Below are 24,971 nucleotides of genomic sequence, written 5' to 3'. Positions count from 1 at the left end.
GTCATAAATGAGCATCTCTGCTTAGATCCTGCATCCCTCACCTTGTTTACAGCTACTGCACTTTCTGGTTTTTCTGAGCATCTGTGATCTGAATAATGCTCGCCTTCCTGCATCTCCAAGCCAGCAACCTCTACCTTCCTGACATCCCCAGACTGACTTTGTTGTTTACTGCGCATAATAGACTATCCTCTACTTTGTTCTGTTGGGAAGACTCACAATCTCAGTTCCACGGAGTCAATCTTCTGCCCTTAAAGCCGTGCCTTGATGTGAAAGGACTGGCTTTCTGGAGATGAGGGACAGACGGTGGCGAGTGCGACTATGTATTTTGCCCTCACTTATCCTGATAACAGGTGGCTCAGTCAGCTTGGGTCTTCTTGAGGACACTCTCTCAGGCCTCCCTCTGACCATATGCACTCCGGTCCAGATGGTGACACGATTCCCCAGAGTACTGAATCAACTAACAGGAGATGGCAGGGCTATGCTAATTTTGCCCAAGGTCTAATACAGGCATGGATTTTTTTTTTTTATTTTACTTTCTAATTTTGGAGAAAGGAACAAAGCTTATGTGAAAATCATGTTCACAATGTGGCTTTGAGTTCTCTCACAGGAAGTCTAAAGTTTTGTGATTAAATTAGCATTCATAAATGCCAAGGCAAGAGACAAAATTAATTTGTCTTTACTGTTGAAAAAAAAAAGATATGACTTTGGACCATCGGATGTAATAGGTTATTCACTTCTTCTATCTGATTTCCCTTTGCATCTTGCTATATTAAGAAAGGGCCAAATGTATTTATTCTGCTAAGATATATCGGGTCGAGATTCACCTTGGTGAGACGTGGAGGCAAGTTACTTTTGCCAAAGGTTAAAGTGCCTACTTCTCACTGTATTGCGGAATTAACTGACTTTCAAATAATTATGGCTTACAAGGACAGTGCATATTTGCCCAAATTGATCTCAGCTTGTCCGTGTGCTTTCTGGAGCACGTATGCAAGTATGGATTAAATCCTCCATGAGGCTTAAAGGTCATTGACACTGAGTCATTAGTTAAGAAAGCCAGAATAAAAATGTTCAAGATAGCAACATGGGCATGGTTACATCTTTCATTTTCTTTCTCTCTCTCTCCCTCTCTCTCTCTCTCTCTCTCTCTCCCTCCCTCCCTCCCTCCCTGCCTCTCTCTCTCTCTCTCTCTCTCTTTCTTTCTTTCTTTTTTCCTCTTTTGAGACAGGGTCTAACTGTGTAACCCCATGATTGGTCTGAAACTCACTATGCAAACCAGGCTGCCCTCAAATTCACAGATCTCCATTTTCCAAATGTTTAGATTAAAGCACGCCAACACGTCTGAGTTATTAAAAACAAAGAAATATGACTCTTCTAAGGACATTTATAATGTGTATAAAGGAAGGTTTTTCTAGGCGATTAAAACAGGTTTATTATGTAAAATTTAAACTAATATTTTAAATATAGAATTTGTAAGATCTTGTTAAAGATTTTATTTATTTATTTATTTTAAAGATATTTATTGTTAAATATCAATTATAAATTTTAAGGGTATATGTATCTTTGGCCTATATAAAAGTTTTTGAAACACTCTTCTCAGAAGGCACGACATAACAACATGACATAACTTTGAGTGGTCCCCTGTTTTCCATGTGTTTCAACTATGTTCAATATGTTACATTAGAGATTAAGTAAGTGAAAAGATAAGAAAGAGTAAGTGAGGGCATGGTAAATAAACACAGAAATAATATTGACCAAATAACATTTAATATTTATTTTAAAAAATGTTTAGTTTTTTTTTGTGAGCTATAGCTTCACATCAGGCTGGTTTATAGTTAAAAATTCTGATGGTTACAGATCCCTCATGCTATATATGTATGTATATATACCACCAATTTCGGTAGGCTTTTTTGGGGGAGATTTTATATATATATATATATATATATATATATATATATATATATATATATGTATATATATATATATGCACATATACATACATAATATACATACCACCAATTTAGTTAGGCTTTTTTTTTATGGGTCATTTTGGGAATTGAACCTATGACCTTGTGCATTCAGGAAAGTGGCACAAAAGTGAGCTATGTACATAGGCCAAGGGTAGTATTTTTAAAGGGGAAAATCATGACCCTTCTATAAATATAAAGGCAATATATGTCAAAGATTTCATTTAACTCAACAATTAAGAGGAGTATCAGAATGGGATTCTACTAGCCAGAAGAGATATAAACTTTAAGACATTTCCTCATTGTACAAAAAAATATCTAAATTTGTTTGTATGCTTAGATATGATTTGAAGTGCTGTGGGCAATAAACTTACTACTGTATGTCTTCTGTATAGTATAGATAAAGACAAATAAAGGTAGAGATTACTTTAAGGGAAAATTGGCATCAATTTTCTTGCCTCACCTCCATCTTTCTCTTTTCCTTCTTTTGCTATTTCAAACTCATACTTTTTCCTGAGACATGCATAATCTGTAAATCCTATTATATTACATACATGCACATATAATATATGTTAATATACTACATTTATCCACATATGTGTGTAAGACACATTACATACATATATAATATATGACATTTTCTATATACATATGATATATCATATACACATATAATATATATGATTCATTATATCATATACATATATAATATTGCATATACACGTATACATATATATCTAGTACATATAGGGCAAAACAGCCCCCTATACACTTAATAGGAGATAGTCCTTCAGATGAATACCATGGACAAGGGGGTCTTTTTTCCCCTTCCTCATTTAAGAGACAGCTTTGTTTGCCAGTTAAGGACCAGCGTTTCTTATTTTCTTCCAATTTCTCTTTTACCATATAGCTTGTTGTCTCTCCAAAAGCTTATCGTGTCCCTGGGATCTGAAATAGGAGAGACACTAATGTCTACATGTTCTATCACAACAGTCTCTTGTCCTGACTCTTGCTCTAAGAGAAGATAGAGGCAGCAGACATAAGCTTGTTGAAGTCAGCAGTTCACTATGCCATGAAGCCTGAAACCCCACTTCAGAACTAAATCTGAGATCAGCCTTCTCCCAGGAAACCTCTAGTCATGAGTCCTAAGAATCTGATAGCAGTATAATCCCAAACTCCCCTTAACCTTACACTTCATGTCTCTCTTGATGTCTGCCCTAAAGGCTCAGCAACCCTAGGCCTTTGCCTCCAGGTTCTTACTTTATTCCTGCAGCTCACTTCTGTTGGCATCTGCCCGAAGGCATGACCATCCTCAGGCCTTTGCCTCCAGGTTCTTTGTCTTTTCAACTCCTTTCTTTATAAAACAAGGATCCTAGACTTTTATAAGATGATGTTTTTGAGTTTGTAATAATGTTTGCCCTGAATGCTTTGACTGATAGATATTTCAGTAACACTGAAACCCTACAGAAAATGAAAGAGTAGAAGATCATAGTCCTAGAAGAACTTATCTGTTGAAAATTGTGACCCCTGATTATGTCCAATGCATAGTGGTCAGCCTTTCAACTACATACACACAAACAACAAAAATAGACTCAGCATGTTACACACACACACACACACACACACACACACACACACACACACACATATATATATTTGTGTATATACATACATACATACATACATACATACATGTAAAAATAATAATAAATAAAAAAGAGACACCTTGAGTGGGGACAGAGGAGGGGTTTGAAGTAGGGTAGCTGTAAGGACTGTAGGGAGGAAAGGATGTTGGTAAAGTGGTGTAATCCCATTTCAATTAATAACCTATTTAAAAAACCTGATTAAAACCCCCAGTGTCTAAAAATTGTTCCAATGTATAATAAACAGATATTTAAGATGTTGTGTGATACTTCAGCCATGAAGAGCACCTTAATGCTTTCATCTTAGGAGATGTGGCCAAGAAAGTGGACAGCCACTTCCTCTAGATCCAGAAACACTTGTTGTCAGTGCAATATAGTCGCTGATCAAACAATTTGCAGTTTGAATACAAATTTTAATTCTAGCAAGTAGGGTATATTCTTATTGGCTGGGCTGTGACTTATTCTGGACTCTCAAAGCGCTACAGATTGCCAGTTTTGAAGAAAATTACACACACCTCTTAAACAACACAGGGAATTTTGTTACAATTTCACAATAATTGACATTGCTTTCAACCACTTTAAAAAAAGAGATGCAACTGAAGTTGAGAGACACTGTAACTCGTTCAAGGGTGCCTTAGTGAGCTCCTCCCTCAGATGGTAAATGCCCTCTGTGCTAAAGTCTCTTCCCATTTTACTTTGCATCTCTCAATCTTTTTTTTTAAATATTTTTTATTAGGTATTTTCATCATTTACGTTTCCAATGCTATCCCAAAAGTCCCCCATTAACCCCCCCACACACACTCCCCTACCCACCCACTCCCCCTTTTTGGCCCTGGTGTTCCCCTGTACTGGGGCATATAAAGTTTGCATGTCCAATGGGCCTCTCTTTCCAGTGATGGCCGACTAGGCCATCTTTTGATACATATGCAGCTAGAGTCAAGAGCTCCGGGGTACTGGTTAGTTCATACTGTTGTTGCACCTACAGGGTTGCAGATCTCTTTAGCTCCTTGGATACTTTCACTAGCTCCTTCATTGGGGGCCCTGTGATCCATCTAATAGCTGAATTGTGAGCATCCACTTATGTGTTTGCTGCCCCGGCCTAGTCTCACAAGAGACAGCTATATCAGGGTCCTTTCAGCAAAATCTTGCTAGTGTATGCAATGGTGTCAGCGTTTGGAGGCTGATTATGGGATGGATCCCTGGATATGGCAGTCTCTAGATGGTCCATCCTTTTGTCTCAGCTCCAAACTTTGTCTCTGTAACTCCTTCCATGGGTGTTTTGTTCCCAATTCTAAGAAGGGGTAAAGTGTCCACACTTTGGTCTTCGTTCTTTTTGAGTTTCATGTGTTTTGTACTTTGCATCTCTCAAACCCCTACACTGCTATGGTTGCCTAGTGTTGAATCACATGTGGGTCCATTAAATTTATAAAAGCCAAAATGAATTGGCATTATATCCATGCCACCATGTAAGATACAGTTTGTTTAAATTATTGCAAGCCACCTGGAAAAGCCTGTGTAACAGTCTACTCACTAATGCTACCACGATATAACCTAAACTACAAGGACTGTGGCATTGGGAGTTAGGATAAGTGTCCTTTACTTTTAAATATTTTATAGTGTGTTCAAAATCCTCATTCATGTTGTTTCCTGAGCTGTGAGGGAAAAGGCTTCATCTCATTATTCCATTTAGGGCTAAGCACCACAGTCACTATCGACTCTACTATCTTCCTGCAAGAGTCAAAGGTAATATGGAAAAGAGGCCTCAGAAAGATCCTAAGAGCAGCGATTCTCAACCTGTGGGTTACAACCATCAAGGCCAAACAATCCTTTCATAGGGGTTGCATATCAGAGTCCTGTAGACCAGATATTTACATTATGGTTTACAACAGTAGCATAATTATAAAGTAGCAGTGAAAATAATTTTATGGTTGGGGTCTTTACAACTTAAGGAATTATATTAAAGGGTCACAGCATCAGGAAGGCTGAGAACCACTGCTCTAAGAGACAGATCACTGTGGGGAGGATAGCTGTCTTCTGGATAAGATATGGGCATTATACACATGATATAACATCAACTGTAGCTTCCTATTATGACCTTTACCAGATCAAGCCAGCCAATACTTTAATATAGATGGAGGAGGAGCTTATGAAACCCCTACTCCTGACTGTGGGGAAAGGTAGGGAGTTAGTCTTCTTCAGAGTTGTGGTCCTGGTTGGTTCCCCTTGTTTCAGTGGATAGCACTCATATGCAGCATTAATTGGCCTCAGTATATTATAAATAACAAAATAAGAAGGCGTGAAGTTGGGAGAAGGATATGGAGGTAGTCTGGGAGGGGTTCAAAGGGGAGATAGGGGGTAGAGATGATCAATATATATATATAATACATATACAAAAATTTCACAAAATAGATGAAGAATAATACATTAAGAATTTCAAGTTCAAAGAATAACAACAACAAGAAGGAAAAGAATAACAGATCTTTTAATTCTCTGTCCTTGGTATATAGAACCAAAAATTTGTAATTTTAGATCAAGAAGGGGCAAACATCCTGATAGGTTTGTTAGTAGAAGTATGGGAGACACAGGGAAGTGTTAGTGCGTTTATTAATCTGGCTATTCTCTGGTGGAGAGAGCACAGAAGGTTGTGGTTTCAGCTTCAGCTCTTTATAGAACACTTCATTCTGAACACCGACAAACAACATATCCGGGAATGTAAAGGAAAACCATTAGTTGTCTTTGACCCTATTCCAGGATAATTTGACTAGAAATTAATAACTGTCAAGCCGAGATATGTTGTTGGCACTGAGGCAGACAGGTGCTTCCTCCTCAGGTTAGTCGATGATGCACACCACATTTGCATCTGAAGATTAAGTTACTGGCTGGATTGAGGAAATGGCTTTTCATTTGCAAAACAATTATTGCTTTTTCTGAGGTCACAAATTCTGTTTTCTAGATGTTTTAAAGTGCTGTCTTCCTCAATTGCTTGGTAACAAGCAAGGCTGATGATACAGTATCAGCAACTTCATAATGAAGTGTTCTGGGCTTTACACTCAAACTGATCCTTTACAAAGCATTTGAAATGAAAGTATCCCAACTCTATAATATAGAACAACTCCTCCCCCAACAAGAAAAGAAAGCTCCTGGGCAGTGGAGGTGCATGCCTTTAATTCTAGCACTTGAGAGGCAGAGGCAGAGAGGCAGAGAGGCAGAGAGGAAGAGAGGGAGAGAGGCAGAGAGGCAGAGAGGGAGAGAGGCAGAGAGGCAGAGAGGCAGAGAGGCAGAGAGGCAGAGAGGGTGAGAGGCAGAGAGGCAGAGAGGCAGGGAGAGAGAGGCAGAGAGAGAGAGGCAGAGAGAGAGGCAGAGAGAGAGGCAGAGAGAGAGGCAGAGAGAGAGGCAGAGAGAGAGGCAGAGAGGCAGAGAGAGAGGCAGAGAGGCAGAGAGGCAGAGAGGCAGAGAGGCAGAGAGGCAGAGGCAGAGAGGCAGAGAGGCAGAGAGGCAGAGGCAGGCTGAGCTCTGTAAGTTTGAGTGTTTGAGGCCAGACTGGTCTACAGAATAAATTCCAGGACATCTGTGGTTACATAAAGAAACCCTGTGTTATCAAAAAGAAAAAGAAAAGAAAAAAGAAAAACAAACAACCCCCCCCCAAAAAATTACATATAGTATTTGCCTAATGCCAAAGATACTAACATTAAGTATTTTACTTTGTGAAGGTGGATGTCCAAGCACACATGTTGAATCAGAGGGTAAATTGAGAGAGTTTATTCTTTTTTTCCATCATGTGAGTCCATGAGTTCCAATGCAGGCTGCAAGCTTTGGCAGAAATCACCTTTACCCATTGAACTATCTCACAAGCCCCTGGACATTTCTTTTCTGAAGATAAAAAAAAAATATATAGGTGTTAAATTTCACAATTGCCATTTATATTTAACAATATGATTTTTTCCTTAATTAAATTCTCATCAGCCTACTTATGACTAACTATACACACAGAGAGACACATAGACACACAAGAGACACACACCACACGATCACATAGTCATCACACACACACAAACCACACAAACACAAACACACATCACAAACACACCACATAAACACACACACATCACACAGTGTATTTACAGTCTTTACAGAGAAGAATTATGGTTTTTTATGTTTTTTTTTAAATTTTTAATCCCACTCACAGTATGACTGCATGCCTCCCTTGTGTTAGGTGTGTCCCAAATGTGTATTCTGCTTGTAGGTCACAGGCTAAAAGTTATCCATAAGTCTCAATGCACTGTACACTTTTTACCAAACAAGTAAACAGCAGCTACTGGCTCATCTTCAGCTGCCCTTACCCAGTCATTCCAGAGCGGAGTGTGTTACCCAGCATAGGTTCTCAGGACCCGCAGTGCTGTAGGCAACTCTGGGCTAAGGTAGCAGAACTGTTTCGCATTGTGTCCCTGGAGGGCACAGTGCGGATCTGCAAAGATAAGCTCCGCCTCTGACTATGGAAGGGGATCATGATTCTGTTTATTTGCCACCTCTGAATATTTCACTTGCATGGAACCCTAGAAAATGGAGTATAGATTTGAGCAGGTTTCTCAGCTCTTAGTACTGAATGACTTTAGGAAGTTGGTTGGCTGAATTTTTTTTAAAAAATAAAGTGTAGTTAGTAAAATATCCTTCTGAGATTGTTATGGAGATCATGTGAGAGGTATAATGGCTCCAATGGTATGCATTCCAATGATGTTAGTGGGCTCCTTGCTTTCCTGTAATTCGGAGACTAGGGGTATCGTGGAAGAATACCTAGGTGGATATTCCAAGACATATTGTCTTCGTCAGGGCTTCTATTCCTGCACAAACATCATGACCAAGAAGTAAGTTGGGGAGGAAAGGGTTTATTCACCTTACATTTTCACATTGCTGTTCATCACCAAAGGAAGTCAGGACTGGAACTCAAGCAGGTCAGGAAGCAGGAGCTGATGCAGAGGCCATGGAGGGATGTTACTTACTGGCTTGCTTCTTATAGAACCCAAGACTACCAGCCTAGGGATGGCACCACCCACAAGGGGCCCTCCCACCTTTGATCACTAATTGAGAAAATGACTTACAGCTGGATCTCATGGAGGCACTTCTTCAAAGGAGGCTCCTTTCTCTGTGATAACATCAGCTTGTGTCAAGTTGACACACAAAACCAGCCAGTACAGGCATCTAGGATGGAAATCTGGAACATGCATGCTACTGCTAAAACCTCCCCCTTCTGTAATGTTTTACAACTCACTAGAGATTTCTATACCTTGCTTTTGCTTTATTCTTATGAAACCTTTGTGGTAGGGTAGGCCCAGAAGTTTTTGAATACATTACTTAAATGGCATTTCGCACAGGTGAGGAAGCTGATGGTCATAGAAGTTGCATGATACCCACCTCACCTCAGAGACAGGTCTGGAAACCAAGATTAAAGCCAGGCCTCTTTTTTCAATCATTTGCTTATTGGGGCATTCTCCTAAAATGGGGACTTGCTGGTTCTCAGAGGTCCGCGACACTCACATCCACTTAAATCTTCAGTTTCATCCCTTTTAAGACTGTGAGACTTGTGTCTGAAATAGAAATGGATACCCTTTAGTGTACAACAGAGAAATACATTCTGGTGATATTTTTTGTATGTATGGCAATTTATGCTGAATGATCTGTTGTGCCATTAAACCAAATCTCCTTTCCACACTTTCAATTTCCATTTACATTTCCTGTTAAGATTTTTATATGTCTCATCATCTAATGAATTAAATTTGCATTTATTTCACTTCAGCGAGGGTGAAAAGAATTTCCTACTATAAGTAATTTAACTGAAAAAGTTTACAGAAATAGAATTCTGGTGTAATTCATTTTAATGGCACTGGCCATACAAAGCAAACAGTAAAAAACAAGGAGGTTTTTTTTTTTTTTTTTTTTTTTTAACTTGTCATTTAGACAACTTTAAAGTATTGTAAATTCTTTAAAAAGTAGTAGTATATATATTAGAGGTATTGTTTAGTTGAGAAATTATAGATTTTGGCTATTATTATATGTACCATAAATACTTTATAAAAAATCTGTTAGTGTGACGTATCTTCATATATACCTCTCTGTCTGTCTGTCTATCTATCTATCTATCTATCTATCTATCTATCTATCTTTCTTTGTTTATATGTGTGTATATAAACAAATATAAACATATATATATATATATATATATATATATACACATACACACACATAACACTATAAGTTTTTTTCCTTTTTCTGTTTTATTAGATATTTTCTTTATTTACATTTCAAATTTTGTACCCTTTCCTGGTTTCCCCTCCAAAAACTCCCTATCCCATCCCCCTCCCCCTGCTCATCAACCCACTCATTACCCACTTCCCTGTCCTGGCATTCCCCTACACTGGGGCATCGAGCCTTCACAGGACCAAGGGCCTCTCCTCCCACTGGTATCTGACAATAGTGTTCATATATATATATTTGTATATGTTCACATATACATAAAGTTCCATAGATATAAGGATATGCTTTTAAAACTAAAGGTACACAAGAAGGCATTCATAGTACAGAATCTCCACTATTTTCTCGTAGGGAAATCAGGCCTAGCAATGAACTAGGAGGATTGTATTCAGTTCCAGCAGGAGCCCTCATATAACCAGTTCCTCTCTAACCTCGCTGATACCCAGTATCTCTCTTTCCTTTGGTTTCTTAAATTACCATCCATGCACATCTTAGTTAGGGACTTTTCCCAGTGTCTTCACTAATTGGATGGATGGCAGCATTTCCCAGTGACTTCTAATGAAGCCAAAGATCATTGACTCTCTTTGGAAGAAGCCAGTGGGTGCCTGAGAAAACACACAATTTCCTCGAATCTGCTAATCTTTTGTTTGGTCATCAGTGTGTAAGATGTCAGCTAGAGAGTGTCTGTCGGAGGAAGCAAGCCTTGCTACTCTCCATGAAACCCAGAAACGCTGGTGCTCCACAGTTTCAACTTAAGGGCTGATTTTTATGCTAGAAAACCAGAGTCTATACATTGAAAGTAGTAAGATCTCTGCAGATTCAACAGAATACTAAATGAGACAGAAATGCTCTCGCTGCACAACATAATGAATCAGAAACACGAGAAACATAAAAATTTTAAAAAACATAAGCCTAAATGTCAGATTGCAGAACAACAAGAAGCCAAATTTTTTTACTATGTTTGATGGAAAATGTTAAAGCAAAATATTGGGCTTTCCGTGTAGAAACCCAGAGTTAGACACACTCATTTTTTTCCTGTATATTATAAAAATAAACTTTAAAATAAGTTTTAAATTTTAATTCTTTTCTCCATAACAAAGAATTTGTATATATGATTATGAACCATTAGATGCTCAGCTCATGTAGCAATGGCAAAAATATGTAGCTATATCAGTAGCACTAGGTTTTATTTTCATTCATAGGTCATTTAAGTAGATTTATAATGTTATTACAAAGCCACTCAAATAAACAAACTAATGTGAGTTATAGATGATATAAGGACAGGGAAAACTCAAAGCCACTTTGTATAAGATCATGATTTTATATCAATAAGATCTGAAAAGCAAGCAATAAAATTTTTTATCACTGTGGCTTTGGGATCAGGGATAAATCTGGTTAAAGGAGCTTGATTAAAATATAGCTTATGGCTCTATATGATCATTGCAGCCCAGCTACCGGAAATAGAAGTTTGGAATCATAACTGATACTGTCCTAGTACAAAATACAAACGATAATGGCTCTTCTCAGAGTATCGATTTATACAACTTTTTACATTGTTTTCGTTTGGGGGAGTCAGTATTGAGGTTCAGTAACCCCTCCCCCTTGTATACATTTCTGACAACTACCATAAAGAAATACTATTAGCTGATGGATCAATAGAAATGTATTCTCTACCAGCTCTGCTGGAAGATGATAACAAAGCGTTTGCATGGTTAGCTCCCTCTGGAAGCTCTGAGACAAAATTGCACGCCAGTTCCTCTTCTACCTTGTGGTGGCTTCCGGCAATTGTTATTGTTCCTTGGCTAATGGCTGCGGTGGCTCTCTTCTTGCTTCTGTTTTCACAGAACCCCTCACCTGTGTAAGCAAACTTTTTCACTGCTGAGACAAAAGGCCTGGCAAAACAATTGAGAAGAGGAAGAATTTATGTTGGCTCATTGTTTCTCCCATTCCAGCCCCAGGGTAATCTAGCTCCTTTGCTTTTAGGTTTGTGGCAAAGCAGGATCTGATGGCAGGAAGCCATGGTGCGCGGAAGCCATGGTGCACGGAAGCCATGGCACAGAGGAAAGCTGCTCCCATGAGGCAGCCAGGAAATAGGAAGCCAGAGCTAGACCCCAGGTACCCGAGCTTACACATAATGGGGCAAGCCCCATTGTGCTTCCTACACATAGGTCCTATCTCATCAGCTATGAGTTTATTGATGGAATAATTGCATAGATGCATTCTTTTGTGGGACTGTTCACATCCAACCTCAATGTCCCACTCTGTCCCACAAAGGCTCATATCCATCCTGGAATACCAAAGTATTTAGGTTATTTCCAACAGTTCCCACAGCCTTGATGGTTCCAGCATTAATTCAAAAGTTCAAGTTCAAAAATATCCCTCTCGGACTCAAAGAAGTCCTTCGGCTAAGCAAACTCAAAAGGCAAATCGAAGACTTTGAGTGCACGGTGATATAGGATAAACATTTCAATTTTCAATAAAGCAGCTGAGGTGTTAGAAGACTAGGATCAAAACCCAACAGGGCAAACATTACATCATGTGGTTCTGGGTTGTGACTGGAGTTGTGGTCCTGTATTGTAAGCTCCAAGGGGGCTTGGGAAGTCCTTCTCTGATGGCTATACAAGATTCATTCTGCATGGCTTCATTCCTGGGCTGGATCTGCCTGCTGTCTGCAGTTTTTCTTGATAAATAGTCCTTGTTAATAGGTATTACTAACTTCCTAGATCTGTACCTTTAACTTCACTTGACAGCTTCGGGAAATACCTACCTTGTCAGGATTTTATGCGGAGAATCCGACTTCATCAAACATTTTCTGATCTCTCAGATGTGGACAACACTAAGGCCTGCCAACTGCCTGAGCAATTTGGATCATGGCTGCTTTGGCCTCTGCATTTGTGCCTCAGTTGGCTGGCTAACCACCAGCAAACATATCAGTAGGCAATCAGGGCACCCCAGTGCTCTCTTCTCAAAGGAAACTAATCTCTCAAATAAGTTAAAACATTTACATCCCTAAACCTGTTGTGGACGAGGTCCAGCCAATTCCTGAGATGCCCTCCAGGAATCTTCCCTATTGATTTTGTGTGACTTGTATCGCATTATGACATCACCAAATATCTTCAGTAACTTCATTTTCCTCGCCCTAGAAACTTCATAAGTCCTAACTTTAACCATAAGTTTGTTCTTGCAAAAATGCAAGTTCATCAAATATGTTTTTTTAAAATCCTGCTTCTTATAATCAATCTTATTAAAAAACAGTTATTAATCCTGTTTCCCAGCTAGGATGCTCTTCTGTCTTGAAAATTCTTCCCCTGTACCAATTAGATTTTCCCCTTTTGAAGCCCAGCCTCACACAGTCCCAGTGCTTGGACAAAATCCCCTCAAAGGTTATTTGTTAGAAAGTAGCACGACTGCCTCTAGTTTGAGTCTCAGTGGATTTCTCACTCCCATCCGAGCCTCCTGGAGCCTAGTCGTTAGTGTGCAGATTCCTATCAGCGTTCTGTTCTACTGAGCTTGCGCTGGAATGTCTATTAAGCTCTGTTTACTGGTCTCTAGCCTCTTCTCTAAACTTTTCCAAATTTCTCCCTTAAGCCACTTCCAAGACTTATGAACCAACCACATGGTCAGGTAGAATAACGTTAAAGTCTCTCTACTCCTTGTAGCAAAATCTGTATGAGTCGGGGTCCTGTATGCATGTGCATACATTATAAAAGAGCTTACATTATCTAAGGCTGTATCCCAACACGATGAATGTCTGTAGGCTGAAGAGCCAGATCCATTTGTAGCCCTTCCATTGCTCGGAAGAATAAGATGCAAGCTTCAGAACAAGTGGGACCAATGAGGCTGCAGGCTTGGAAGTATTCGGAGAGTTGCTGGAGTTGGCCCACATGGTAAAGCTGAAGAGCCTGACACTGTTTCTGTTTTTGCTGTGTTGTGCTTGTTTATGACGAGTTGCTAGTGGCATTTTGTTTTGGGAAATATCTAGAGCTAGCTCCTGTGCCAGGTGATCTCACTCAATCTGACTCTCAGCCCATCAACTCGCTGACCCTGTGAGGCCACGTGGCTCCCACCAGGCCATCTCTCAGATGGGCCTTTCTGAGTTCCTCTCACTTTCACACAAGCCCCACACACCCCTGGTTAGCCATCTTAACACCTAATTACCATGTAGAATCAAGACTCTTAATGCTTATTTAGCCAGTCAGATTTATGTATCACTAATAACACAATTTACAAGATGCCAATACAATAATTTCAGAACCAAGTGATAATGATAACGCTTTAACACAATTATTCTAACCTTTTGATAACACCGTGTCAGCCTCCATTCTGGTTCTCCCTCTCCTCCTCAGATCTCTCTCTCTGTCTCCTCACCTCCTCAGTCTGTCTCCCTTCTCCTGTCCAATCATAAGCCTCTCACTGCCCTAATGTGATTGCACAGGGAAAATCCTGCAACAGTATTGTATCTCAACAAGGAAAAGCTAAAAAAGTTTAATCTAAAAAAAAAACCATTTTTCTAATGTTCATACATTCTGATCATACAAAGGCCTTCTCTGCTACCCATGAGAAACAGAGGTTAGACCTGAAATAATTCAGGCAACTAGGATCTGCAGCAATAGTCATGTGGACTCCGAAGCTGAGCACGCTGGCAGAAACCATTGGTAACAATCACAGGAAGAAATACCTTCACTTGGAGAGCAATTGAGCTTGCAGTGCCCAGCCTTCCTCCTTTGCTTTTGTCCACTGGGACTGGTAGACTCTTGGATAGTGTTTCTCACATTTAGGAATGTTGTTTTCCACTGCAGGTGCTGTCCCACACGCCAGTCGTGTCAAGTAGCACCATCACAGATGTGTAAGTGATCTCTGTGTGTCTCTTTGGTATTTTCTTCAACCAGTTGACAATCAAGATTCCTACTGGTCAAAAGTCTCCCTCTTCATTTTCTTGAATGAACATACCTAAAATACAGAGTGACTTCATCTTGATATCTTTAGCATAATCACATATGCTTCCCCCAAATAAGTTCATGTTCACAAGTGCTGGGGCCTATTGTTCTTGTGCAGCCAGGACTCAACCCACGATACTGCTGTGTGCCCTAGTTGCATGAATTCTCTCAGGCCCAACCTTTGATTCCCATGGATAGCAAAGAAAGTCTTTGTATAGTCAGAAGACCTAAATATTAGAAAGATAGGGTTTTTGAGATTAATCCTTCTCAGCTTTTCCTTGTTAAGAGGCAATGACATTAATAAACATAGTGATTGTTTTTAAAATGTTTTAATTTTTCTTAGTACATTTTTTTTTTTACAAAAAATGTACTAACATAATGAATCCCTGGAGCTGATTTGCTTATCAGTTGATCAGGTCTCTTATTTACCAATGGCCCAAAGTCAAGTTGTATCTCAAACATAGATAATGAAAGTGGATCAGCCCAGTGTGGTGGAGCACACCTTTAATCCCAGCACTCAGGAGGCAGAGGCAGGTGGATTTCTGAGTTCAAGGCCAGCCTGGTCTACAAAGTGAGTTCCAGGACAGCCAGGGCTACACAGAGAAACCCTGTCTCAAGAAACCAAAAAAAAAAAAAAAAAAAAAAGGAAAAAAAGGTGGTTCACATGTCCACATTACATATATTTTTTCACTGTCTGTTTTGTGCCCAGCCCTGTTCCCTTATAAATCTATAAATAAAACTGAAAATACCTCTGTTTTCTCAAAGCTTAAATGTAGCGATTGACACTTTTTTTTTTATGATCTGAAACAAAACAGAATATTTCTACAGATACAAACAAGGAGAGCCATTTTTAGGGAAAGATTTCCCTTGGCTCAGCCTGGATAACATACCTTCTACCATAAAGGACCAGCTTTCTTCTAACAGGTCACATGCCTAGTTTTGAAGTCCACACTGTTGTGTTAGAAAGCGGCTCTTCTACATATGCAGCTAGAGCCATGAGTCCCACCATGTTTTTTCTTTGATTGGTGGTTTAGTCTGAGAATAACCTAGTTGGTCATCAATGGGAGGAGAGGCCCTTGGTCCTGTGAAAGTTATATGCTCCAGTATAAGGGAATGCCTGGGCCAGGAAGTAAGAGTGGGTGGGTTGGGAAACAGGTAGAGGGGGAAGGGGATAGTGGATTTTCGGAGGAGAAACTAGGAAACTGGATAACATTTGAAATGTAAATAAAGAAAATATCTAATAAAAAAAGAAAAATATCTAATAAAAATATCTAATAAAAATATCTAATAAAAAAAGAAAGTGGCTCTTACCCAGACAGATCAAGCCAGGCTTCCACAGTTCCACGAGAAGAGGGTTTTTTGGTTGGGGGTGCGGGGGAGTGAAGAAGAGAAGAGGAAAAAGTAGAAGAAGGGGCAAGGAGTCTGGGTCTTTTATTCTGGTGGTTGCACAGGTAAGGCACAAGCCTTGAGTGTGTGGCGGTTCCCATGGCAACAGATGCAACCAGGTCCTTGTCGCCTAGTGGTGACTTCATCACTGGATTTGGAGGCTGACAGTAAACCACCTCTGATGTCAGCACATAAATAGGACGGTTGCTATGAGGAAGTCCAAGCAAACTAACAGTAACAGAAACAGAAACAAAGCAAACAAAACTGACTGCCTTGACTAGCGTCTGTAGATGTTCCCACGCTGCCTGCCACTGCTAGAGGCCAGCTCAGAACTGCTGTTTTCATGCATTTCAAACTCGTGGATTTCAATCTCACGGCTTCCCTGTTAGTCCATGGTCCTACTTCCATCTTGCTATTGAGTTGATGCCCTCTGTGTGGGCCTCTTGAGATGCTATGTACCTGATGTTGAAAATATCTATACGACAAAAGCCCTTACTTACAGACATTCCCTGAGTTGAAGGAACTAACAATATTAAGCATTTAATTAAGACAGAACACGATGGCCACTCTCACTGAAGCCTGAGAAAAGTGTTGCTGAGATGAATAACAAAGGAAACCTGGGATAAGTTAAGATTCATAAAGTCTAGGAATGTAGAGTGACTCTTGTAGGCACAGGCAAAAATGTCACAGACTGTTGAAGGGGCACCGGCATTGTAATTTTACATATTACATTAGAATTGGTTGATTAACTCAAGACGTGTGATGGGGACAGTGCTCCTTGAGGCAGGAGGTTGCAGAGTGGACGTCTTACTCATATCATGGAATATATTATCCAGCAAGCCTCTTCCAAGCCTCTGGTTTCCAGACACCTCTTTCTCAGTTTTGAATGTTGTTAGCAAGTTTTTCCTTCTTGAAGATTTTGCTTGACTGTGTCCCCTTCGTGTGGAAATCCTGACATAGACATCTATGACAGAAACATACAGTCTAAGGTCATTGCTGGGACCCTTTGTGGGTATACCACAAGGAAAATTCCTGAAGATGGAGTAGGGTAGAGAGGAAGTTCTTTTCTCATATTAACTTCTTTTGTCTGTGTTTTTAGTGTGAGATTATCTGCTCTGTGCATCATTCTGGTCTTCTACTCTCTACTCTGTCCATGGAATTCACTGGTTCCTCTGTCCAACTTTCTGGCCTGCGCTATTTTCATATGTTGAAATCTTGCCCACACATTGAACTCCCACAGAAAGATCACCTCCCCCTCTCCCTTAGAGCTTATTGAATGGTTTCTTCTAGTGACATTTTACTTAAATTTGTGTGATGCTGTTTAATACAGAGATATAATACAATGCTCCATATTATAGAACCCCCAAATTTCTGCATATTTTTTTTCTGGAACTATTGTGGTGGTGGTGGTGACTGAACCCAGAGCCTAGTAAATGCTGGATAAGTGTACTAGCACTGAGCTACACAGCATACTGCTAGCTGTGCTCTAATCTGTTGCACTGTTTTGGATTTTAGCCAGACTTCTCCTCGAGTAAGGTTTGTCGTTGGATGCTCTGTTCCACAGACATGAATGTGACAAGAATAGCTTATTATAGTTTGCAAAACTCTTTTCTATTTTTATCTTTGGTGTTCATGACCCTTGGGTTTTTATGAAAAGTATATTGATTATCTTTGAAGTAACGTGAAAAAATTCCAAGTAACTGGTAGATTTGATCTTTAGGTAAGTCAGATACTACTAGCAGTTGAATTTTCTAAGTAACAGATTTAAAAAAATATATTATTGGTAGATTTGGTAATTTATAATTGGGCATTCATTTAATCTACTTTTTCCCCCAAGTTAGTCACGACTGGGTTACTTGTAAAGAGCAGACTGTTATTCTTTACAGTTCAGGAGAAAGGGAAGTCCAAGGCGAAGGTGCTGACTCCGGCTCACTGGGGGCATCTTGCTCTGCCCTTATGTAGCAGACAATGGAAGTCAGTTATGAACTCTGTACAGAGGCCTTTTATGTACAGACATAAAAGGATGCGGTTCTTCAGCCTAATCTCTTCTTAAACTTTTTGCTCTATTTTACCCAAGTTATTAATGCATATAAAGTATACAAAATAACGAGTTTCGCTGTGATACTTTAAACACACATACAATGTGATTGAATCAAATTAGCCACTGTTACTCCCATTGTTCCCTTTCCCATTTCCTAAGAGTCCCCATTTTTAAGTTTTATTTCCCCCTTTTGGTCTAGATTCCAGCTATGAGAAAAACCATGTAACACTTTTATGTCCCTGACAGGTTTCTTTGCTTAACACAACAATCTCCAGTTGTATCCTTTTTTTTTTTTTTTTCTTTTCTGGCACATGATGCAAATTCACTTTCTAGGCCTGAATAACTCTTTTGTGTTTTTCCATCATGTGTTCTTCATTCGTTGGCTGATGGACAGATAACTGGGCTGATCCTGTAGCTTGGAGTGCTATAGTGGGTTTGGGTCTACAGGGTTCCATTTTTGTTTCCTTCTCAGCATATGGTCAGCAGTGAGATAGTTGGTTCTCTGTGGGATATTTTTTGTATGGCTCTCATTGAAGTTTTATTGTGAAAATTGCTTATAGGTAAGGTCCATCTCTACAAGTGTTTTACAGGAACGTAACACTCCTGATTTTTATTTTCAAGATGTGTGACCATTGATTATTTTGTTTCTGAAGCTTTTATCCAACAGAACAAAGCAGGCCAGTAAAATAAGGCATAAAAATGGTACAATAGACGTCAAAATTATAATCATTTACAGAAGATACGATTATTTACTTGGAAACAAAATATCTATCTGGATTATTTGTAAAAAAATAAGTTGGAGAGCTATTACTATCGGAGAGTTCTCCAAGTAATGATAAATAAACTATTTCTGAAATATGCCTGTTAGGGGAAATAAGTGGGGTATGTGTTTGTGTGTGTGTGTGTGTGTGTGTGTGTGTGTGCGTGTGCATGTGTGTGTGTGTATGTGCTTGGGGAAAGGATAATTAAATCTAATAGCACTAGGAACAGAAATAGAATATGCTTGAGAATAAGTTTGCCAAGGAATTCCCAGAGTTATATAAAGAAATAAAATGAAAAATTACTGAAAAACATGGCAGAAGTTTAAATATGCACAAAAAACATGTACCAAGCCGCTCGAGACATCTTAATATTTTTAAATAAGGTAATAATCTTAAGAAAAGCTCAAATAAAAATCCAGTGTTTAATTTTGACGTTACATGCAGATCTAAAATTTATATAAGAGAGAAGAGGCCCAATATTGGAAAAGGGAATTCTATGAAAAAGTAGCACACAGCAATATTTAGAATGACGCAGAAAGGGTGTGGGGCTTTATATCTGTCCTGTGTGGATAAGGCTCTGCATCAGTATTGTGTACGAATGGTGGCTCTACATCTATACTAAGGTAGCCAGAGGGAAGTGTTCAGAAATAGACCAAAGAATAGAGAATCATTTAACAGAGCACCATTGTTGAATGAACAAGGAAATGGTTGATTATTTCATAAGTGGTAGTAGGATGAGGTTTTTTTTTTTTTTAAAGATGGTTACCAGAACACCATATGTTACATTTTCTACTGTTAGTGGCAAAACCCCCAGTTCCTATTTTATTATCTCTCTGTCTCTGTGAGTCAGGAATTTGTGAGGGGGCCCAGATGGTTCAGTCTGGCTCATGCTCTCTCAAGCAGTTGCAGTCAAATGCTGGTGGCTGTAGCTGAGACTGCAGGACACCGGAGCAGCTGGCTGTGGTCTGCAGGATCCCTGGACATCTTTATTGGGTTCCTCCCATAGGTTGCTTAGGGCTTCTTCCCTCCATGGGGTCTTTAATGAGTCACACGTCTTATGTGGCATCTGGAAACTTCAAAAGCCAATATTTAAGCAAGCAAAACAGAAGTTAAGATGCCGTCTGTTCCTGAGCTTTTGACATAGGACCATGCCTGTCACATGCAGAAATATATACCCCAATAGATACAAAGGTAAGGGGTGCAGGCCCATTTTGCCTAGGAGAGTATTGTCATCATCATCATCTCAAGATGAAGATGGAAGGAGAGAAACCATTTGGCTGAGTCTCCTTTCTTTGGCTTAACAATAACAGAGACTAGGTAACTCACAAGATGCTTTATTTTGTCTGAGCGTTATGAAAGCTGAAAAGTTCAAGGTTGGGCAACCATGCAGGTGACAAAGGCATCATTCTGCTTAACATGCAGAAAATGAAAGGGCAAATAGGCGTATGCATAGAGTGAAAGGTACAAATGGGGTGGGCGCTTTCTAATGGCTCACTCTCAGGACATGCGCTAATCGTTTCTGAAGGGCAGAGCCCTCACCACCCAACAGCTCTTAAAGGGCCAACTACTCTTTAATACTTTTACACTCAATTAAACCTCAACATGAGTTTTGGCAGGGACAAACCACACCTGGGAAGCATTATTCTAGCCGTTTTTGGGAATGGTCCCATTTACACAATTGAGGTTGGTCTTCTCGAATGAGTTAACATAATCAGGATATCCAGATAGAAGACCATCTCTAAGATGATTCTAAATCCTGTTAAGTTAGACACAAATTTTCTTTTCTTTCTTTTTTCTGTAGATGAATGTTTCTTAAACTCAAATTACAGACCTATTACCCTAATAGAACCATCAAAACTTAGAACACAGATGTAGAACCAGTAAAATGCTATGTAAGTGGATATCTATTGAGTAAAAAGAGAAGCTGGCTTATTTTCTTTCAAGCACTCCATATCTACGAAAATGATCTTTGGTTCTGTCACTGTCCCCATCCTTATTTGGTCATACAAATTGTATTTGCCTCCTTCTTTAAAATTGTCAAATGGAAACAGAGAGATAATAAAATATCACACATGAACACATGTTTAATCTGCCAATCCAAGTGATTTCTAGAAGAATAAAATTCTCCAACTATAAAATGATAAAAAATGATGTTTAAAATAAAATATTCTATAACAAATTTGAATATACAAGTGTTCATCGATGATTAGAGGATGTAAAGAAATAGATGTTCATAATTACTAATAATGAGGAAATTCTTAGATTTAAGGTAAATGAGCTAGACACTATTCTGTATATAAGACAGGAAATTAGAAGTCAAGGTGAGAATGGAGCCTACATAAAATTAGCGCAATGATAAATGGTAATTCCTTCATGTAGGTGTAAATGATCAGAGAAAAAAGGAAGAAGCCTACCCTAGTGGGGAAAGCACACCACTGAAAACCACAAGTTGTCAATATGGAAAAACTGAAGCATTAAGCAAATAAGCTTGTTTTCGTCTGTCAGCATGATATGAAAATAACGCCCCAAGTCGTAGGCTGGGCAAGTGATGTGAACACGTCTATTGGATGTCAAAGCATGGACCTGGTATCTGAAGTCTTGAAAAGGTGCAAGTCACAGGGCTGCAGGCACCCTTTGAGAGCAGGATAGTTGTGTACAGATGTGTAGCTGGGCCATCTTCATCCAATGCCTGTTTGTACCCAGTGTCCACATACAGAGCAACAACACCCCTCACAATGTCTAAAATACTATCCACATGTCTCTGCTCCTTTGGACCACAACACCTTTAATTTTGGCATTAAAAAACTTATTAGACTAGACCATGCATTCCAGTGAGAAGAGCTCCTGCTGAATCATCAAATCATTAGCTTTCCTGAAACTTAATACTGCTTATTCTCAAACATAATATTGAAGACACTTCACCACATCCTTTAATATAAACTCATAGGATATATTTGTTTCTGAGTCTTTATTGGAAACTCTAGTTTTTCTGAATGCTACAATTAGTCATGTATCACACCATATTTCCTTCTTTGTGTTGGATCCATGAAGTGTATAGTCTAATTTTTGACCTGTGTTCAGCAGGTTGATGAAATGGCATAGAATGCTTTGTGCATTCTAACGTTATGATCCATAAGTTCTGGCCTTTCTCCTCATTGGTTCTTTATTTGTAAATATAGAAACAAAAAATGTTTTAAAAACAATCCTCCCCCCCATGGTACAAAATAACTGGTTACTTAGCAATTAGATGTTATAGACTAAAAGAATGGTATAGGTTTCTCTAAAAATGCTATTTGCTACTCCTTCCCCTGACTATGAGTTGATTGAAGATGGGAAGTCATTAACAAGCCCTGGGGCTTTGCAGATGATGGGTAACTGAGAAAGGATGATGGGAATGGAACCAGGAATGATGGGCATGCTGGGACAGGAAGTCTTGTGGTTCAAGTTGCTCTCACGAGTCATAGTCTCTCATCTCTGTATACATCCTCATCATCTGACTCCTTCTCCTCTCATCTCACCTCCTCTGTGGAGCAGTTTGCTCCGTGTCACCAACTGACTGGATTTGGTAACTTAAAAATGTGTATTTCAAATGAAATTTGGCTCTAACATAATTGGTCTACAGTATGTTCACTGTAATTGTATGGGAGAGATTATCCTTTAGATACAGTAATGTGTCCTATGTCTTCATAAAATGTATCCTTAGAAGAATATGGTATCTTCTTAATTTCCATGGTTTGTCATTGTAAGCTACTTAGATAACAACAAACAAATAATTAATAAAATTTCTTGAGTGAGTGTACAGGATGTGGTTTTACACTTGTGAGTAGTTGAAACATATGTATTTCTGTAAATTGTCTAAAATATTAAAGTGACTTTTGAATGTTATCAGTAGTTTCATTACCTGTTCCATCTTCTAGTAGGCTAATTGTATATTATACATTTTAATATTACTTTTGACTCTTTGTGAATTTCCTGTTATGCATCCCAGTCCCACTCATCTCCCAGTTCCTTTGTATCTGCCCTCCACCATTGCAACTACCTTCTCCCAAAAGCAAACAAAAAAAGCACCTCTCTGTGGAATCTGCGGTATGTTACAGTGTATCACACCATATACCCTTTTGGGGAAACATCTGTACTGCAAATGTTCATTGCAGTGAGTCCTTGGTTTGGTTTGAGGTCTCTGTTTTCTGCTACACTGTCAATACTGGATCCTCGCTGGGACTCCTTTCAGATATCTTGTTGTTGCTCTGTGTCATGGAGATCCTTGCAGCTTTGGTTCTGTAGGGCTAGTCCCTTCACATGATCCAGAGTTCATAGATTAGGAAGATATTGTGGTGGGACAATTCAAAGCCTTGGATCTGGACCTGAGTAGAAGCTGAGTTAGGCAGCCCACCAGCTCTCTGGCACCCACAGCACCATGGCTAGCTCTAATGTGAGGTGCAGGCCACTGCTGCAGCCAGAGAAGGAGGCAGGTAGCAAGGGATAAGGGGTTGAGACATCTCTCCCTTGCCCACACCACCATTCAGCAGTAGGACCAGCTCTCTCCCACTCATGCCCTTGGGGTTGGTTTACCCGTGATCCCTATCATCAGGGTCTGCTCACCAGGTTAGGTATATTATACATTTTAATCCGTGTCTTTTCTCTTGAAAAATCCTTATTTCATCAGCATGTTTTAATTTTACTTTTTAGCTATTATAAAATACGTTTTGATAATTGTCTTCTTTATTATAATTGGCACAAGTAACTTTTGAATGGCTTTGATATTTACAGTCCTACTTTGAATTGAACTGAAGTCACTCTCAGGCATGGCATGTGAAGCTCCAAGGAATCCTGTAGCATGTTCAAAAGAGAAACTTCTCTGGCAAATAATAATATAAACAGTATGCTGTTTATCATACAGAAAATGATGCAATTGACCAACTGTCAGGAAATGGTCTCTGAAAAATTTTCTGGTAATCATGCTGAATTACTCTGTTGACTAACATTAGAGATACAGTTTTGTAGAGTTATTTTTCTCTCTATGAAGTCAATTGGCCCAGATAAAAAAACCTCTGGTGTAATGTTAGCCTCAAAAAGATTAAAATTGAAACATATTATTGCCAACAAGGCAGGAGCCACCCTAGAGTGCATTTTAGAAAAATCGGAGATGTTTTTATGCTCTTTCTGTGAGGAACTAGGCATGGCAGGTATCTGATTTGACAGAGACTCTGAAGCAGCACAGTCAGGTGAGTTGTTACATATAAGAGTCTTTTGTTACATATGAGCATCTATTAGTACATTTGTTACATATGAGAGTTCTATTGAACTGGAAACTATGTATTTTCTTTTTTTTTTCTTTTTCTTTTTTTTTTTCTTTCCATTTTTTATTAGGTATTTAGCTCATTTACATTTCCAATGCTATATCAAAAGTCCCCCATACCCACCCACCCCCACTCCCCTACCCGCCCACTCCCCCTTTTTGGCCCTGGCTTTCCCCTGTTCTGGGGCATATAAAGTTTGTGTGTCCAATGGGCCTCTCTTTCCAGTGATGGCCGACTAGGCCATCTTTTGATACATATGCAGCTAGAGTCAAGAGCTCCGGGGTACTGGTTAGTTCAAAATGTTGATCCACCTATAGGGTTGCAGATCCCTTTAGCTCCTTGGGTACTTTCTCTAGCTCCTCCATTGGGAGCCCTGTGATCCATCCATTAGCTGACTGTGGGCATCCAGTTCTGTGTTTGCTAGGCCCCGGCATAGTCTCACAAGAGACAGCTACATCTGGGTCCTTTCGATAAAATCTTGCTAGTGTATGCAATGGTGTCAGCGTTTGGATGCTGATTATGGGGTGGATCCCTGGATAAGGCAGTCTCTACATGGTCCATCCTTTCATCTCAGCTCCAAACTTTGTCTCTGTAACTCCTTCCAAGGGTGTTTTGTTCCCACTTCTAAGGAGGGGCATAGTGTCCACACTTCAGTCTTCATTTTTCTTGAGTTTCATGTGTTTAGGAAATTGT

General features: G+C 39.4%; 2 long non-coding RNA genes across 3 annotated transcripts in view; one reads left to right on the top strand and one right to left on the bottom strand.

Annotated features, from left to right (window-relative positions):
* Window positions 1–24,971, top strand: part of Gm40767 — a 90,452-nt gene that overhangs the window by 25,825 nt on the left and 39,656 nt on the right. The gene's annotated exons all lie outside the window — the stretch shown is intronic.
* Gm31182 lies at window positions 8,757–15,389 on the bottom strand. 2 transcript variants are annotated; one of them, XR_872049.3, is made up of 3 exons: window positions 14,532–15,389; window positions 11,619–11,745; window positions 8,757–9,189 (listed from the first exon to the last, which is right to left on the bottom strand). It is a non-coding gene; the product is annotated as a predicted gene, 31182 (long non-coding RNA). The 2 variants fall into 2 exon arrangements; XR_872050.3 differs by having other exon boundaries at window positions 11,528–11,745; window positions 14,532–15,136.

Source organism: Mus musculus, chromosome 10 (assembly GCF_000001635.26).
Source record: "Mus musculus strain C57BL/6J chromosome 10, GRCm38.p6 C57BL/6J".
In the NCBI taxonomy this organism is placed as follows: domain Eukaryota; kingdom Metazoa; phylum Chordata; class Mammalia; order Rodentia; family Muridae; genus Mus; species Mus musculus.
The sequence above is the reverse complement of the archived record's forward strand: the minus strand, read 5'-3'. Positions and strand labels throughout refer to the sequence as shown.